Source organism: Pinus tabuliformis, chromosome X (assembly GCF_031772625.1).
Source record: "Pinus tabuliformis cultivar Carrire ecotype Pingquan chromosome X, CPIR1, whole genome shotgun sequence".
NCBI classification, from domain to species: domain Eukaryota; kingdom Viridiplantae; phylum Streptophyta; class Pinopsida; order Pinales; family Pinaceae; genus Pinus; species Pinus tabuliformis.
In genome coordinates, this window is record NC_142308.1 from 1714356582 (window position 1) to 1714373654 (window position 17073).

Sequence of the window (17073 nt, forward strand, 5' to 3'; positions counted from 1 at the left end):
AGGAAACCTCCTCTCAGCTGGTATTCCTTTCTCCAAACATGAGTTTGCAAATCAATTAGAAGATCTCAAGAGTGAGGTGAGACAGACCATCGCCATGCAACTTGATACATTCCGAATCCAGCAGAAGAAAGAGGAAGCTGAGAGGGCTTTGGCTATTTTCTGCCCTAGGTGTACAAGGAAACACCCTAAGAATGAGTGCCCATTACATTCGGTTGAGGTATGTTTTGTCTGTGAGGAGGACCACCCCACAAACCAATGTCCAACCTTACCTGGGCTTAAAGCCATGTATCAAGGGACAGAAGCACCCACTGAACCTCTCTATTTCCTCAACCAAAGGAGGCCACAAGGACCTAGACCTTACCAGCAAGGGATGCAAGGGACACCCCAAGCTTATTACAGCCCCAACCAATCCGCTCCTATGCCTTCCTGGGGACCCCCTGTTCATTCTTCCTGGTCTATACCTCCTCCATGGTCTTACCCACCTCAGTACCATACTCAGCCCACTACTCATTCGTTTCACTCACATGCCCAGCCACAGCCTCAGTGGAATGCACCTCAATCGGGGTGGAGGCCCCAGTACAATACTCCTCCCGCCATTTTGCCTCCACCACCAGCTCAACCACAACCATTACCTCCTGCTCCTCCAAGGCAACCTCAAATGCCTGCTCAACCGAACCCGAACCCCAACAACAGACAGGCCCAGCAGGTATATACTGGGGAAACATCATGCCCTACCTATGCTGTGGAGATCCAGGAGATCAATCTGCGATCTGGAAAGACTCTTCCGGATCGCCAACCTCCTCCCCCAGAGGACGAGGAAGATAAACAGGAAAGTGAACCAAAGGCCATTCCACCCTTTCCTGAGAGACTAACAGCCACCACACAACCCAACCCAGAGGAGGATGAGCTTCTGGGAGAGCTCAAACAGTTGTGTGTGAAAATACCACTTCTCCAAGCCATCAAAGATGTACCGATATACAACAAATTGGTTAAGGAAAAGTGTTTCAGACACCCAGGCAGGCGAAAAAGAGATGCTTCAACCATCAATGTCATGGGACAACTGTCTGATCTTATGTTGGGGCAGGCCATCTGCCCAAAGTATCTAAATCCTGGGAGTCCTGTAGTGGATGTCCACATCAATGGCACCATCATACCTCACACATTGATTGATCTGGGCGCTGCCATTAACGTGATGACCAGGGACACCATGCTCAAACTCAACCTTCAGGGTTCCCTGAGAAAGACCTCGACAGTCCTGCAACTAGCTGATCGCTCCACTGTGACTCCCGAAGGGATCGTAGAGGATGTCTTGGTCTCGGTTGACTCTTGGGAGTACCCTGCAGACTTCTTGGTTCTGCAACCAAAGACAAAGCTTACTGGATACCCTCTCATTTTGGGAAGGCCTTGGTTAGCCACTGCAGATGCTTACATAAGCTGCCGTGCAGGGAACATGACCATCAAAAATGGTCCTATGTCCAAGCAGCTAGTCCTATACCCTCCTGCCCAACCCTCATTAGAGCATGACTTACCACTTTGGTTGGAGGAAGGAGAAGAGGATGAGGTGTACTCAGCACCTTTGTGCACCCTAGACACCACTAAGGGAGACCCCCCGACAGAGGATGATTTGATTGAAACCTTGATCCAGACTCCACCTCCCAGTGCATTGTCCTTAGAGGAATTGGTGGAGGATGCCCAAGCCAGCACCTTAGTGGACCTTTATGTGACCAACCCTGTCACTCCCAGAGTCAAAAATGTGGAGTTCGGCCCTGAGAGAACGTTAAAGATCAGCTCCTCCCTATCTCCTTCCCAGGAAAAGGAGTTGTGTAGTCTGTTGGCCAGTCATCTAGATGCTTTTGCTTGGAGCTATAAGGAGATGAAAGGAGTCCATCCTGCGGTCTGTACCCATCACATCTACATCAAAGAGGATTGCAAGCCGGTTAGGCAACCCCAGAGGAGAATGAATCCAGCCCTTAAGGACATCGTCAAGGAAGAATTGCAAAAACTGTTGGATGCCGGATTCATTTACCCCATCTCGGATAGCGAGTGGGTGTCCCCTCTGGTGTTGGTTCCCAAGAAAAATGGGAAGTGGAGAATCTGTGTGGACTACCGAGAACTGAACAAAGCTACCAAGAAAGACCATTTTCCTCTCCCCTTCATAGATCAAGTGTTGGATGGACTGGCAGGAAAGAAGTTTTTCTCTTTCCTGGATGGGTTTAGCGGGTATAACCAGATCCAAATCAGCCCGGAAGACCAAGATAAGGCCACCTTCACTTGTCCTTGGGGTACCTTTGCTTACCGAGTTCTTCCCTTTGGACTATGCAATGCTCCTGCCACCTTCCAGAGGGCCGTCCTGAGCATCTTTTCTGAGCTGGTCCATGATTCGGTGAAAATCTATATGGATGACTTCACCCCTTATGGGTCCAACTTCCAAGAAGCATTGTCCAATCTGGGAAAAGTCCTAACCAAATGCATTGAGACGAACCTGTCCCTTAGTCCTGAAAAGTGTGAACTCTTGATGACTGAAGGGACCGTGCTAGGCCATACCATTTCTTGTCAAGGATTACAGGTGGATCCCAACAAAATTGCTCTCATCAAGAAGGTTCCACCTCTTCAGAAGGTGAGAGATGTCCGAAGTTTCTTAGGATTAGCAGGGTATTATAGGAGATTCATTAAAGACTTCAGCAAGCTAGCCTCGCCATTGTTTGGCCTCTTGGCAAAAGATGTTGAGTTTAAATGGACTGACGACTGTCAGAGGGCTCTGAATGAATTAAAGGACAAGTTGGTGTCTGCCCCAATCTTGAGAGGTCCAAACTGGGCCCTACCTTTCCACATCCACACTGATGCCTCGAACAAAGCCATAGGGGCAGCCTTAGGACAAGTTGAACAAAAACTTCCATATGCCATCTACTTTGTCAGCAAAAACTTATCCAAGGCAGAACTGAACTACACTGTAACTGAGAAAGAATTCTTGGCCGTGGTCCATGCACTGAACAAGTTCCGACATTATATCACTGGCTATCAAACATTTGTACATACTGATCATGCTGCAATTAGATATTTAATGAATAAACTAGATGTGAATGCTCGTATTATTAGATGGTTACTTTTGTTGCAGCAGTTTGATTTGACTATCGTTGACAAACCAGGTAAAGAAAATGTTGTTGCTGCTTTTTGTCTAGATTGGATTTATCTGCAGATGAGGATGGAACAATGGATGAACAGATGCCCGATGAACATCTGTTTGCTATTTCAGTACTCTCTCCATGGTTTGCTGATATAGCAAACTACCTTGTTTCAGGACAGTTCCCTCCGCACCTATCCTCAAGAGAGAAGAGCAGAATCGTCAGAAAAAGTGCCTCATTCACTTGGATCGGGGACAACCTGTTCAAGCTTGGCCCTGATCAGATCTTAAGGCGTTGTGTAAGGGAGGAGGAAGTCTTTGATATCCTCCTCACCTGTCATGATGGGCCTTGTGGAGGACATTTTGCAGCAAAGAGGACTGCCTTCAAAATCCTGCAGGCAGGCTACTATTGGCCCACGCTTCATCAAGATGTCAGAAGGTATATCAGCCAATGTGACCGATGCCAAAGGATGGGGAAACCGACTCAAAGGGATGAAATGCCTCTCCAACCTCAAGTGACTCTTGAGCCATTTGAGAAGTGGGGTATGGATTTTGTGGGTCCAATCAACCCTCCTTCGAGGCAAAGGTCTTACATCATTGTGTGCACAGACTACCTGACAAAGTGGGCAGAAACCAAGGCAATCAAAGCAGCGACAAAAGAAAAGGTGGCTGAGTTCTTAAGAGAAAACATTTTCTACAAATTTGGCTACCCAAGAGAGCTAGTCACTGATCAAGGAAGCCAGTTCACCTCTAACTTAATTGAAGACCTACTAGCTCATCACAAAATCAAGCATAGGACTTCCACCCCCTATCATCCTCAAGCAAATGGGCAGGTGGAAGTCACCAATAGAGCATTGGAAGGGATCTTGACTAAGGTGGTGAGCAGCAGCAGGAAAGATTGGGCAGATCGCCTGGTTGAGGCCACATAGGCTTACAACACCACTTGGAAGACCACAACCGGCTTCACACCTTATGAGCTGGTCTATGGGAAGAAAGCTTCGCTGTCAATTGAGTTTGAATACAACACTTTGAGGATGGCAGCTCAGCTGGACCTAGATCTCAGCCATGCTCAACAAGAAAGATTATTGCAGCTGAATGGATTGGACGAGCACCGAATGCAGGCCCTTCTTCACTCAGAAGTGGTTCAACTTCAGAGGAAGGTGTGGCATGACCAACACCTCAATGACAAGCAATTTCAGCCGGGAGATTGGGCACTGTTGTATGATTCCAGGCATAAAGATTTCAAGGGGAAGCTGGGAACCAGATGACTGGGACCATATGCAGTGGAAAAATATCATGACAATGGATCTGTTCTTATTCGGACCATTGATGAGGAGGCCATCCCTATGCTTGTCAATGGGCATCGACTGAAGATCTACAGGAAACCTCTCTCAAGACAAAAATTCATCAAAACTGTGGAAAAATCAGTGCTGGTCATAGAGAAGGGTTCTGCCTCTGTTTTGGGCACACCCTGAAGATCTTAAAAAAAAAAAAAAATATATATATATATATATATATATATATATATATAAATAAATAAAGATCCTTGGGTGAAAACCTTTCTGAGGCTCCCAAGGCAGATGGTAGGGGTGAAAACCTCATTGAGGCGCCCCTGCTGTCTTTCAAAAAAAAAAAAAAAGAGGTTTGAAAAAGACCCTTGAGTGAAAACCTCTCTGAGGCGCTTAAGGCAGATGGCAAGGGTGAAAACCTCATTGAGGCGCCCCTGCTGTCTTTCAAAAAAAAACAATAAACAAAAAACAGGTAAAGCAAGTTCACAATGTGGCAATGCATGCAGGTTGCAGGTATTCCATGCAGAAGAAAGGGCCCTCAATTCAAAGACAAGGGTCCCTACGATGTTACCAGGTGACCTCACCAGCACTCCCTCCAGAAACACTCATCTCTCCCAAGGTCTGGGCACGATTTGATCACAGTTTAGCCTCCTACAGGAAGCTACAGGACTTTCTACAGGAAGTCCTGTATTTCTACAAGAAACTTCCTGTAGAAGCTTGGGACGGCCAAGAACTGACTGTGTGAGGAGATCTAACGCCCGAGGTCAGGCATGGAGGCATGCAAGCTACTATTTTTCTATCACGCACTGCTGTCACCTCCTTCTACCACCCCAGTTGCCATGCAATGAAAATACCTGCAAATCAAAACAGCACATTGAATTATCAGAGGAAGCGCTTCTCAAATGGAAAAAAGATGCAGAGATACCATGCAATACTTATCAAAGCCGTCCGAGGGCCCCGCGTTCATGGCTGAGATGCCACCGTCTCCACTGTTCAGCATGCACCCGAGGAGGAAAAACTGCTACAAGACATCCTACAGGAATCCCGTAGCAGTTCAGCCAGCTAGAGTGTACACCATTAAATCGCCTGCAACATGCAATAATAGAGCGGGCACATGCACCACCCGCAGCCAGGTAATAAGCATCGTAACTATCAGCAGCCTGCGAAAAGGAAGGACCTCCGGGCCTGTGTAAATAGCAGCAGCGAGCAAATCTAATCACCATCGTCCTGAAACCTGGAAAATCATGTCGCGGCCGCACAGGTAAGTGCCTCACCCTTCTTTCGTCAAATTACATGAATCATACTATGAAATGTTTGCAAGTGTGGGAATGAATGGGTTGAGCAGTCGAATGGCCATTCAACTGGCCACGACGACCAGTCAGCTGGTCTAGTCGGATTTGGAAAGTGGCGGTCGTGGCAAGCAAACCGGGTAATAGACACGTGAGAAGTGTCCAGTCGGGGGGAAGCGGCGTTTTAACAGAAATGACGGCGGCGGATCTGCGGAGAATGATGCAACAGTCAGGGAAACTTGCAGTGGAATGAGTAGGTGACGTCGTCCAACGGTCCGGCAGGGACAGCTCACCCCCGCGCCACGAGTTTGGCCGGGATTCAAATCTACCGGCTGGATCGCCACCCCACGCATTTATCATCAGCCGTTTAGAAGTCGAGTGAGCGTCCGAATTTCCCTGAAGCTCGTTACTCCAAGTCTTCGGCTTGTTCAAACGTCTGGTAGCGGCACAGAAGGCGCAGAACCACTGCAGTGCTCTCCAGAACCCGTGCGCTGCTTCTACAGGAAAGCTACGCTACAGGAAGCTCACTGCCACGAGGAAAATTGGTCTCTTCACGTCAAAGGTGGCGAATTGAAAAAGGTAAGCCTGAACATGTTCCTCCCATGCAATTGGTTTCGAGGGTGGCGAAGTCGACGTTCTCAAAAACATAAAACTACAGTCTGATCATAAAAATTGCAAGCATTGTCTTCCTTTTGCATGAGTTGTCGTCGAAGTATATGTGGGGTTTTCTACAAGAGGTGATTTTTAAGGCTCATCTGTAGATAGTCTTCGCGAATTGTGTGCGTGGCAGAGGCGTAGTTCTACGCTCTGTCCCAAAAGGCTAGTTTTTGATACGCACCTGCCACCTCCAGCTAACATAGCAGGTTTTCACCATGCCGGGTGGATTCATCAGAAAGGAACCAGCCGACTCAAAGAAACTAAGGGAGAACCCTGAGGTGGTAGAGTTGTTCACTCGTGCACAATGGATGTCGTTCTGCGACAAACTTCAAGGATATGATGATGAGGTGGCAGATGAGTTCTTGCGAGCTCTGAAGCCAAAATCAAAAACGCTGGCCACCGTCAATTTCAGGGGTTTGAGTCTCAGACTCACCCCACAGTTTATCAGCCGAGTCACTGAGCTCCCAATGGGGGTACCGTGGGACAAGGAGGAGAGGAAATTAGGCCAGAAGACTAAAAAGGAGTTCTTCCCACCAGAGGAGCAATTCTCAGAGGATAAGAACGGGGTCCGCAGAGCTAGCTTACTGCCACTTTGGAGCGAGGTCAGCCTCCAAATTATGAAATACATCACATGCGAAGGACGGTTTAGCATTGTGTATGGGTACCATTTCCGACTACTCACAGAATTAAGGCATCAGATGGACCTACCTGCAGAAAGCAAACTAAGTATCCCCTACTTCCTCCTGCAGTCTATGACTGAATGTGCCACCAAATTACGAGAGGGCACACCAGACCAGGTAGCTCATCATGGGCTCATTAAGCTCCTCGTGGAGGATGCACTCCACACATACAAAGTCCCTCTCTCGTGGGAAGCCTTCTGAAATCTGACTAAGGATGGCGATATAAAAATGTTGACCGAAGAGCTTGGTTCCTCCAGCAGCGAGGAGGAGTCAGTGCCCACAGAGAAGAAAGGAAAAGGCCAAGTACCCACAGCCAAAGCACCAGAGAAAGAGCAAAAGGAGAAACAAGAGAAAAAGGTTGCCAAAGAGAAGGATGACACACCCATATTGACGCCCAGAGAGAAAAGGTTACAAAGTAGGGTGGACAGGACTGAGCAAGTCCACGTCAGTAAAGGCACCTCGACAGCAGTCTCGACCAAGTCAAAAAGCAAAACACACTCAGCAAAGCAGGCTAAAACGGTGCCACCTGTTTCTACAGGAAAACCAAAAACGGCTTCTACAGGAAGCCAGAAATCAGCTAATAAAGGGCCTTCTACAGGAAGCCCTGAGAAGGGAAAACCAAAGGAAAAGAGAGTCGACATTCTTGCAAGGGAGGCAGCCGCCGTGCTGGCCGCCCTTAGTACACTTCCTAAGCCGAAAGAAAAGAGAAAGAGGGAGATCCCTCTATATTTCAAAGCTAGGAGAAGTGTGAGAATCAAAACGGGCAAGCCCCAACCTCCATCCAGCAGCCCAATTACTATAGAAGATACTCCTACCTCGCCAAGGGAGAGGTCCCCCTCAAAGATATCAGTCACTTATGAGAGGGGGAGCCCGAAGACGACTACTTGGAAGGAGAGGATGGACCGGTTGGCTTCAAAAGCCCGGCTACAGGATGCTGAGGCCGCTCTACAGGAAACCTTGGCCCGGCTTAAGGAGACAGAGAGGATGGAAGGAGAGGCACCCTCATCACCACCGAGGGAAGACGAAGTAGAGCCACCAAGGGAAGAGAAAGAGCATATTCCGGAGCCTAGTCCCCAGCCAAGTTTAAGCTCATATTATAACTTCTTAGAAGCTGGAAAAATTATACCACAGAAATTCATTGTGCCACTTTTCTTTGCGTTGGAGGAAGAAAGGGTACGAACCCACACGTGGATGAAAATAGCTAAATCAAAAGGTGTGGCAGACATAGGCCCCTTGGAGGAACAACTCAAGGAGGCAAGAAAGGAATTAGCTATGGCTAAACACGTGGCAAACTGCCAGCGGGTGTTCCTACAGGAAGAGAACGAGAAGCTTAAACTGCAGCTACAGGAGCTGAGGAGAGGAACGGGCACATCCTCAGGGGACATCACAGCAGAACAGCAAGGCAGAGAAGGACTGCAAGTCGGTCTTGGGGAGCCAACCTCGCATCTACAGGAAAAAGAACTGCAAGCACAAATTGAGATACAAGCTCTCAAACAGCAGTTGCAGCAAAAAGAGGCACAACTGGCTTGCATGGCCAGTTGGGCCATGGATGCTCTACGATGCAGACAGCCGGCCAAATCCTATGGCCTGTACCTACAAGACCAGTGGTTGCAATTTCAGATAAATGCATTGGCACAGAGGGGTATCTCCCAGCTCCAAGACCCCCAGCAGTTCACAGCATTATGTACTAGCAGTTCATCATAGGATAAGGCCAAACTATCGGAGTTTTATCTCCATAATTTGGCCCTTCCTAATGTGACTTCATGGGATCCAAACACAGTCTTAGGGGATATGCAGTTGATGGCATTTGCCTCATGGTTGAACCATGAAGACAAGAGAGCAGCAGAAGTCAAAGAGGTCATGAACCGAGAGCTGAATGAGCCATTACTAATTAGAGCAGAGCCAGGGGATCCAACTGCATTAATATCGGCACACCAACACTTATCCACCGACCCTCCAGCTTTATTGAAATATATGGATCAGCAGGCCCAGGCCATAGCACATTTCGAGGATATGGAGAGACTGTTAAGGGACAACTGTGCTCAAGCTTGCACCCGTCGATGGAACACCTTGGCCCACAGTCTAAAAATCAGGGAATATCACACTCCAACTCGAATGAGGGAAGCTCTAGTACGGGTGCCCCTCTATAAGAAATCCATGCAGAACCTCCAGGCCAGCTGGATTGGCCTCAAGCTAAGCCCACCTCTGCTGTTAGGATTGATGGAAGGCAGCACAGAGAAAGATGAGCATGAACAGTGGGAAGAGGTGGAAAGAAAGGCTGGGTTCCATGTCAGTGAGGAGGACACTACTGCAGAAGCCTGGGATGTGAGGGTGGCAGTGAAGGCAATGAAGGACGAGGAGCTGGATTAGTTGCTCAAGGATGAGCAATCATTTTAGCTGGGGGGTGATGATGAGCCCCAAATTTGGTAACATTTTGGGCTCATTTGGCCTAACTACCCTTGCTCAACCCTTCATTTTTCATGACTTATGCATCATTTTTTTAGTATATTTATGTCATTTGTACGAATGAGGGCAGTCACTATTCCTAGGTGGCTAACACGTGCTTATTTCAGGTTTTTTGACATTTAATGGAGCAAAACCACGCAGATGAGGGCTAGGAGACAGCCAAGATGGGATTGAGATTTTGTAGGAAGGTTGTCCACAGCATTGAATGGCCTTCCTCGTGATCTTCACCCCCAACTCCGAGCTCCAACAGCCACCACCACTGAGTTAGAAGGCAGCCAAACGGATCTTGAGGAAGCAGCAGTTCACTCCTAGTTTGGTCAGCCAAATCCCACTGATTTAGGAGGCCAGCTTGGGACCTCGTAATGTATAAATGACGAGGCTGTAGCCTTCGAAGAGGACTTTTGAAACCTTGTTGCACATTCTGGACTACGAGCTGTTAGCTCTGTTTTGCTCTTTTGTAGCCATTATTGGCATGTTATTTGACTTATGATTATTCTCTTTTAATGGGAAGCAGGCAAATTTGAGTTCAGTTCTGAGTTCTTAAAGGAGCCATAGCTCTCGGGGTTGGGCCCAACCTAAGAGCCTAAGGCCTCCTTCCTTTGTATTGTTATCTTTCTTTCAGCATTATGGTTTTTATCTACATGCATTTGAAACACAGTTGTTGAATCAGATTTCTTGGTAGGGTTAAGTAGGTCATTGGTAGAAGATAGAGTTGCTTTAGCTGTTTAGAATAAATTGAAGAGATTAGAGTTGATAAAGGTTCCAGAAAAGGGTTGCTTGCACACTCATTTTCACTTCTTTCTAGGGGCTGGAATTGCAGACAGTGCCACCTGCAAAAAACATTGTTTTACATGTTCATGCAATCTTTGATGCAATATGTTCGTTTGTAGAAGTGTCCATGCGTTCAGATCTTGTGGAATGATTCTTTGCTTCAGTACCATGCATGATTTTCCTTAGAAATAACGTTGTTGTTCTTTGGTTTTATTAAACAGTTAGAATAGGTTAATGAAATTTCGGTTATGTGCAGGACGTGGATGATTTGTTTCGTTTACACTGTGCAGTACTACTCTCTCACTCCCTTACCCTTCTAAGCCATGCCTAGGCCAACTACTCATCTCCCAATTAGACCCCTTGTCTCCCAACTCTTCTATTACCCACGTTATTCTACCTTTTCGGCCTTCCATTCCCTCTACCCTCTTCAAGACAACCTAGCTTTGCACACCCCCTCTTCATCTCATCTCTCTGTCGCTGAGTCATTACCAACTCCCCTCCTACCTCCCTATCCATCCATGCAGCCTCTTCCACTCACCCATCACCCAAAAATCCGATTGTAGAACATCCTGTAGGAATTACTGAACTTCCTATAGAAATTCTGAACATCCTGTAAAATCCCTGTAGAAGCTCATAAACATGGTTGCTTGGCATCCAAACTTTGTGAAACTCTCTGAAAGGATGTTAGGGACTCCTTAGACCCTCTCTGAGCCTTCCTGACCTCTTCCAAGCATCTCCCCCCTGATCTACCCCTGCACAGCAAAGATCCAGTTAGAAGCACATGCATAATAATTCCAACAACTTGAACAAAAATACAAAAATATGTTCTCTTCAGATCAAAGTAGTCTAGACACATGTATTTTACCTTCATAGAAGTAATGGCATCTCTTTCAGTAGTTTTCATGCTCTCCTTTGCGTCAGTAGGACTAGCTGGTAGAATTAGGGTTTGCGTTTCCTTTTTGGCTTTCAGTTTCTTTTTGCAAAAAATTAGCTTCCTTCGAGTTAGCTTTCATCCATCAATTAAAAAGCTTCTTCTAAGAGCTCATAGAAGTTGGCTTAAGCTCCTAGTGGACTTGTGCCAGCTGACCAAGTGACAGCTGCGGCAAGAGCTAGTACTTGTGCATACAGCACCGTCGCTTCCAAGTTTGTTACGAACTACCGGGTTGATAAAATTAAAGAAGGGAGTTCCAGGAGTTGTAGCATTATTGCTACAATACTGGAGCCCACCACGAACTCCAAAGAGATTCGACCTTCAATGTGGGAAAATTCAACCTACGTCAAGGATCAATGCGATCTCCCGAAATATGCATAAACTTGGCCTCCATAGTAGGTTGGTTTAATTGCCAAGGAAATTATGAATTCAGCCTACCTCAAAGAATTCAACCTTCAATAAAATAATTTCATCCTTAATGAATAGACAAACTTGATCCCTAATCAAACACGCTTGATTACCAAAGGAAATGAATTCTCATCCCTGAGGAAATATAACGCTTCGATCTTCTGTCAATTTGTTCTCAATCTTGATTCAAAACTCACCAACATATATGTTAGTCCAGCAGCACGATACCACCATCTCGATTACTCACTTCCCATGATGCGAATGGTCTGTACATTTCAATCGCCTTATCAGCTCTTTTCTTTTGCTTCCAAGCATAAAAAACCTATTCCTACAATCCCAAGAGTCAATACAGCTATTGTGATTGCTATGCCGGCGATGGTAACCCTGCTCAGACCCGATTTTGGATTCTGTGGAGTGTATATATCTCCCATAAAAGCATAGGGCCTGAATACGTGAGGAGCCTGATAGACAAGATTACTGAGGTTGGAAATCGTATTCACAATCTGTGAGTATTCAGAGCCTGTCGTATTGTCTTTGGGGAAAAATCGAACCGAACAATGGAGTTCATAGTTGCTCGCAAAATGGAGGGAGAACAGATATACGTCCACAGAGAGACTCGACCGAAGAGTTCGCACCAGGCCGTCAAATCTTGTCTTATTGTTTAACAATGCTTTAATTATGATTTCACAGACTCCTTCAATGCAGTAACGCACTTCAACAATGAATGAGAGATTTCGCAGGGAGTTGACAGAGACAGTGATCAGACTATGATTGAATGTAACGCCAAAAGTCTGCAGCAATAAGCGAGAGGACAGTAGACATCAAAAGAAGTAACGTTCAATGCAGAATACAGTAGCGCCCTCAGACAGGTTAATGATAAAAATGAACGTTGTCTTCTACAAGCGTTTCACTGTGGACTGTCAAGTGCATTTGGTAGCCAACAAGAGTGGGCAGAGACATCATTTAGAGGCCTGACACACAGTAGGAAAAAATGCAGAGAACGAATAATGCAAAGAACGAATAACGCTTTGTCTAAATGTAGAGAGAAAATAACGCAGAGATTTCAAAGATAGTGCTGCATCGACAAACTTGTAAGGCAGGTGCAGACTAACCATCAACGTATCAATAGAACCTCCGGATTTCAATAGAGCATAGGACAAACCCAGGTAATGCAAGCTGACAGAAAACGTTTGGATTTGCAGGCTGACAATTTTTTTTTGTTGTTTCTATTTTCAAAGTGTAGATAGCACAGACAAAGGGACAGTTCTGCACAAAGTAGAGAAACGCCCATAATCACTGCATCTCAAAACTAGTGATTTAAATTTCAAGAGGGCAGGAAGGAACCCGCTCTGATACCATGTTAAACACACATGGGAGCAAGAATAATCTGAATGATAAATCATGAGAGTACGATTTTTATTAACAAGAGATATACATTTATAGTACATGTTGTGACCGTTGGGTTTCACATCCCAAGGTCTCTTGGACTCCTTTTGTCCATTCGGCTTCCACACTAACCCATTGAGGATTAGGTGTCCAACAATTATGAAGGCTACAAAGATTGAAAACCTTTACAACCTCAAAGGGAATACTCAAATAAATGAAGCAATGGAAATATATGAGGATGAAAATGAATCCACTCATTTATGGCATCAACAACTTGATCATATGAGTGATAAAGGGTTATAGCTACTATTAAATCTCAAATTACTTCCAAATTTAAAATCTTTGACTTTGAATTTCAACAAAGATTGTACTTTTGGGAAGTGGTGTAAATAGAAGTTTAAAGTAGTTAGTCATACAAGTAAAGTATTCTAAGATTATATGCATTCAAATGTTTGGGGGCCATACTGTTAATTTTAGATAACAATGGTATGTTCTATGCTTAAGAGCAATTTTACTTCAATTTTTTTATCAGCCCAATATCAATTTCCAGATTAGAAATCACATTAGCATGATAGTAAAACGCAGATAGAACATAAACAATAACCAGAAGACAAGCCAAGACAAGAGGACACAATATTTGGTGGATGCCAAGGAAAACCCCAATGTGGAGAAAACCCTTTGATCAAATCTTCTTATTATTCTTCAAAGGTTCAACAGAGAGAGAGAGATGTGTGTGAAGATGAGTGAGCAAATGAGGATGAGGCTCCTTTTATTTATATGCAACGTTAAGGATGAATAGACGTGTCTTTTGGGGAGGGGAGCAACGGCAAGAGAAACGCAGCGGCTAGGGTTTCCACAGCGAGCAGAGTTCGATCCTAATGGAGAGTGGCAGGGGAGGGAGCTCGGCTCCCTCCTACAAAGATGTAGTGTCCAGCAGAAGTAAATCACCAACTGGAAATAGTAAAGACGGTATGAACTACAGAAACAGGGACAATGAAAAGGAAACAGATGGGACCAGAACAAAAGAAAACAGTAGCACAAAGGACAAAGAGGAAGAAGACAAAAGTCTGGGGTCAAGAGACAAAAAACAAAAAGGACCTTGCAAACCAAAAGCAGAAATCACTCCTCGAGTAATATTAAATGATCCTGCTCTGCAGGAGCACAGGGAACATATGGGAACCTACGCCATTATCTATAAATTCATGGGGCTATGGCCCACTGAAAAGGCTTTACAGACGTGGATCAAGTATCATTGGAAGCCCAAAGGAAGCATTGACCTACATCTTGGGTCAAAAGGATTCTTCACAGTAGTGTTCTCTAACATCGAAGATAAAGACAGAATATTCGAAGGAGGACCCTATTTTTTTGTTGTTGCTGGTCTCTATATGAGACCTTGGAGAATGAACTTTGTCCCCGAGAGGGAGACTTTCTCTTCGGTTCCTGTGTGGGTAAGGCTCTACTCTCTACCCCTTGATTATTGGCAAACTGAATCATTGGCCGCCATTGGCAATAAACCGAGACGCTATGTCAAAGCTTTTGAAGCCACAAGAAGGGGAAAATATACCTCCTTTGCTAGGATCTGTGTGGAAATGGATCTTTCAGGAGCACTTCCGAATGAAGTCATCCTGGAAGTTTTTGATGAGGAGTGGGTGCAGATGGTAGACTACGAACATATCCCCTTCAGATGCCGAAGGTGCCACGAACATGGGCATCTGTTAAGAGACTGCCCTCTCAGCAAAGAAAATAACAAAGAAAAACTTAATACAACGAAGGACACTGAAAGCTTTCAGAAAGTGGCTAGTAGAGGAAGGGGAGGAAAAAAGGGATCAAAGCAACAACATACTGAGGGGCAAAAGGGTAGTCAGAATAAGTTTCAAGTGCTAGAAGAGCCTGAAGAAATCACAAGAGAGAGTCAAGATCAGGAGGAAGATGCTAGAGAAAAAGAAAAAAAAGAGGACACAAATCATTCTCCGAACATTGACTCCCAAAAAGAAACCATGAGAAGTGAAACAGAAATGGAAATGGACCAGGAAATGACCCAAAGTGAAACGGATCTGGAAGACCACGAACTACAAGAAATACTCGACAAGGAAAACTTGGATCTGGAAGGATTCCTGATGCAAGGAACCAAAGGAGGAATAGATTCTCTACCTCAAGAAGATTGCAACAGAATACAGCAGTTGTTTTTATGGAAAACACAGGAACGAGGACTGGAGAAAGGTAAAAACATCCACAAACAGGAGCACAGAGGAGTGAAAACAATGAAACTAACTCCAGGATTAGCCACCAGAAATCCAGGAAAGAAGAGAGGCAGAAAAAAGCAAAATGAGCTCCTGATGGAGTGTGGAAAGCTAATGATAGATTCGGGTAAGATGAAAGATCTAGCCAGTTACTCATTTACAAATCTTTAATTATGAAGTTTATATCCTGGAATATCAGAGGTCTAGGTAGTAAAAGAAAACAAAGATTGCTAAGTAACAGAATGAAACTAGCAATGTCGGACATAATCTTCATTCAAGAAACAAAATGCTCCATTCAGAAAATAAAACAAATCCATAACAAATGGCTCAGTAAATTTGAGTTTCTAGAAGTCAAAGCAGAGAACACAGCAGGAGGCATTCTCACTCTTTGGAACCCCCAAAAAGTCAGCATTGTAGATGCGGAGGCAACGAGAAATTACTTATCAGCTATCATTCAACCAATGGGGATGTCTGAGTCCTTCCTGGTTACGAATGTCTATGGTCCTCAGAGAATAGATGAGAAGCTTAGATTTCTGAACTCTCTGGTAGATCTCAGAAGCAGACACAAAGAAATCCCTTGGGTCATTGGAGGAGACTTTAACATGATTAAAGCTCTTTCGAAAAAAAAAGGAGGCACCAGAATCCTCAGTAGAGATTCAGTAGGATTCCATTCTTTCACTGAAGACATGAAAATGGTGGACTCTGAAATGCATAACGGTCTTTTTACTTGGAACAACAAAAGAGGAGGTAATGCTCAGGTTGCCTCCAAGTTAGACCGATTTTTAATCTCTGAGAAGTTGATGCTCACCAATACAGAAATATCTGCTAGTGTTCTCCCTTTTGGAGGCTCTGACCACTAGCCGATTCAATTAGAAATCAAAGGAATTGATGCTCCCAGAAACAGACCCTTCAGATTTGAGAATATCTGGCTCTCCCACCCAGATTTCATCAGCAACATTGAAAAATGGTGGTCCAAAGATCTACAGGTTCAGGGCTCCAAAATGTTCCTCCTCCACAAAAGACTAAAGTACATAAAAATCAAGCTCAAAGAATGGAACAAGAAAGATTTTGGTAACATTTTTGCAAACAAAAAATCAGTTGGAATCAAAATGCAAGCACTAAATCAAGCAATGATCACAGATGGTTTTGATAAAACAAAAAGTGAGCAAGCAGAAAAATACAACCTTGATTGGGAGAATTTATGCAAACAGGAGGAAATCTTTTGGAGACAAAAGTCTAGAGTTCAATGGCTCAAAGAAGGTGAATGAAACACTCGTTTTTTCCACCGTTCCACCATAGCCAATAGAATGCATAATAGAATCTCCTCAATATTGAATGAAGATGGGGAGCTTCAGACCTCTCACAAGAATATTGAAGCTGTGATGGTTCAACATTTCAAAGGCATCACAAATGAAAATAATCCAGATAGAGACCAACACATCAAGGAAATTATAAAGAATATTCCCAGGATGGTGTCTAGAGAAGATAACTTTAACCTGAACAAACCAATAACTGAAGCAGAGGTCAGTACGGTGATCAAAGACATGCAGAATGGCAAAGCTCCTGGTCCAGATGGTTTTAATGTAGACTTTTTCAAGGCCTGCTGGAATGTTGTCAAACAGGATATTTTGGAGGTGGTAGAGGACTCCAGAAGAAGCAGATCCATTCTGAAAGCCCTCAACACCTCCTTCATCTCCCTGATCCCCAAACAGGACTCAGCCCTGACTCCTGATAAGTTCAGACCTATTGCTTTATGCAATGTTGTTTACAAAATTATTTCCAAGATCTTGGCCAACAGACTCAAACCTCTTCTTCCTTCTCTGATTTCTGGGGAA

The 17073-nt window shown here is 44.8% G+C and overlaps 1 protein-coding gene across 1 annotated transcript in view; it reads right to left on the reverse strand.

The window, feature by feature from the left end:
- Positions 1-17073, reverse strand: part of LOC149146604 (putative carbohydrate esterase At4g34215) — an 84762-nt gene that overhangs the window by 54478 nt on the left and 13211 nt on the right. The gene's annotated exons all lie outside the window — the stretch shown is intronic.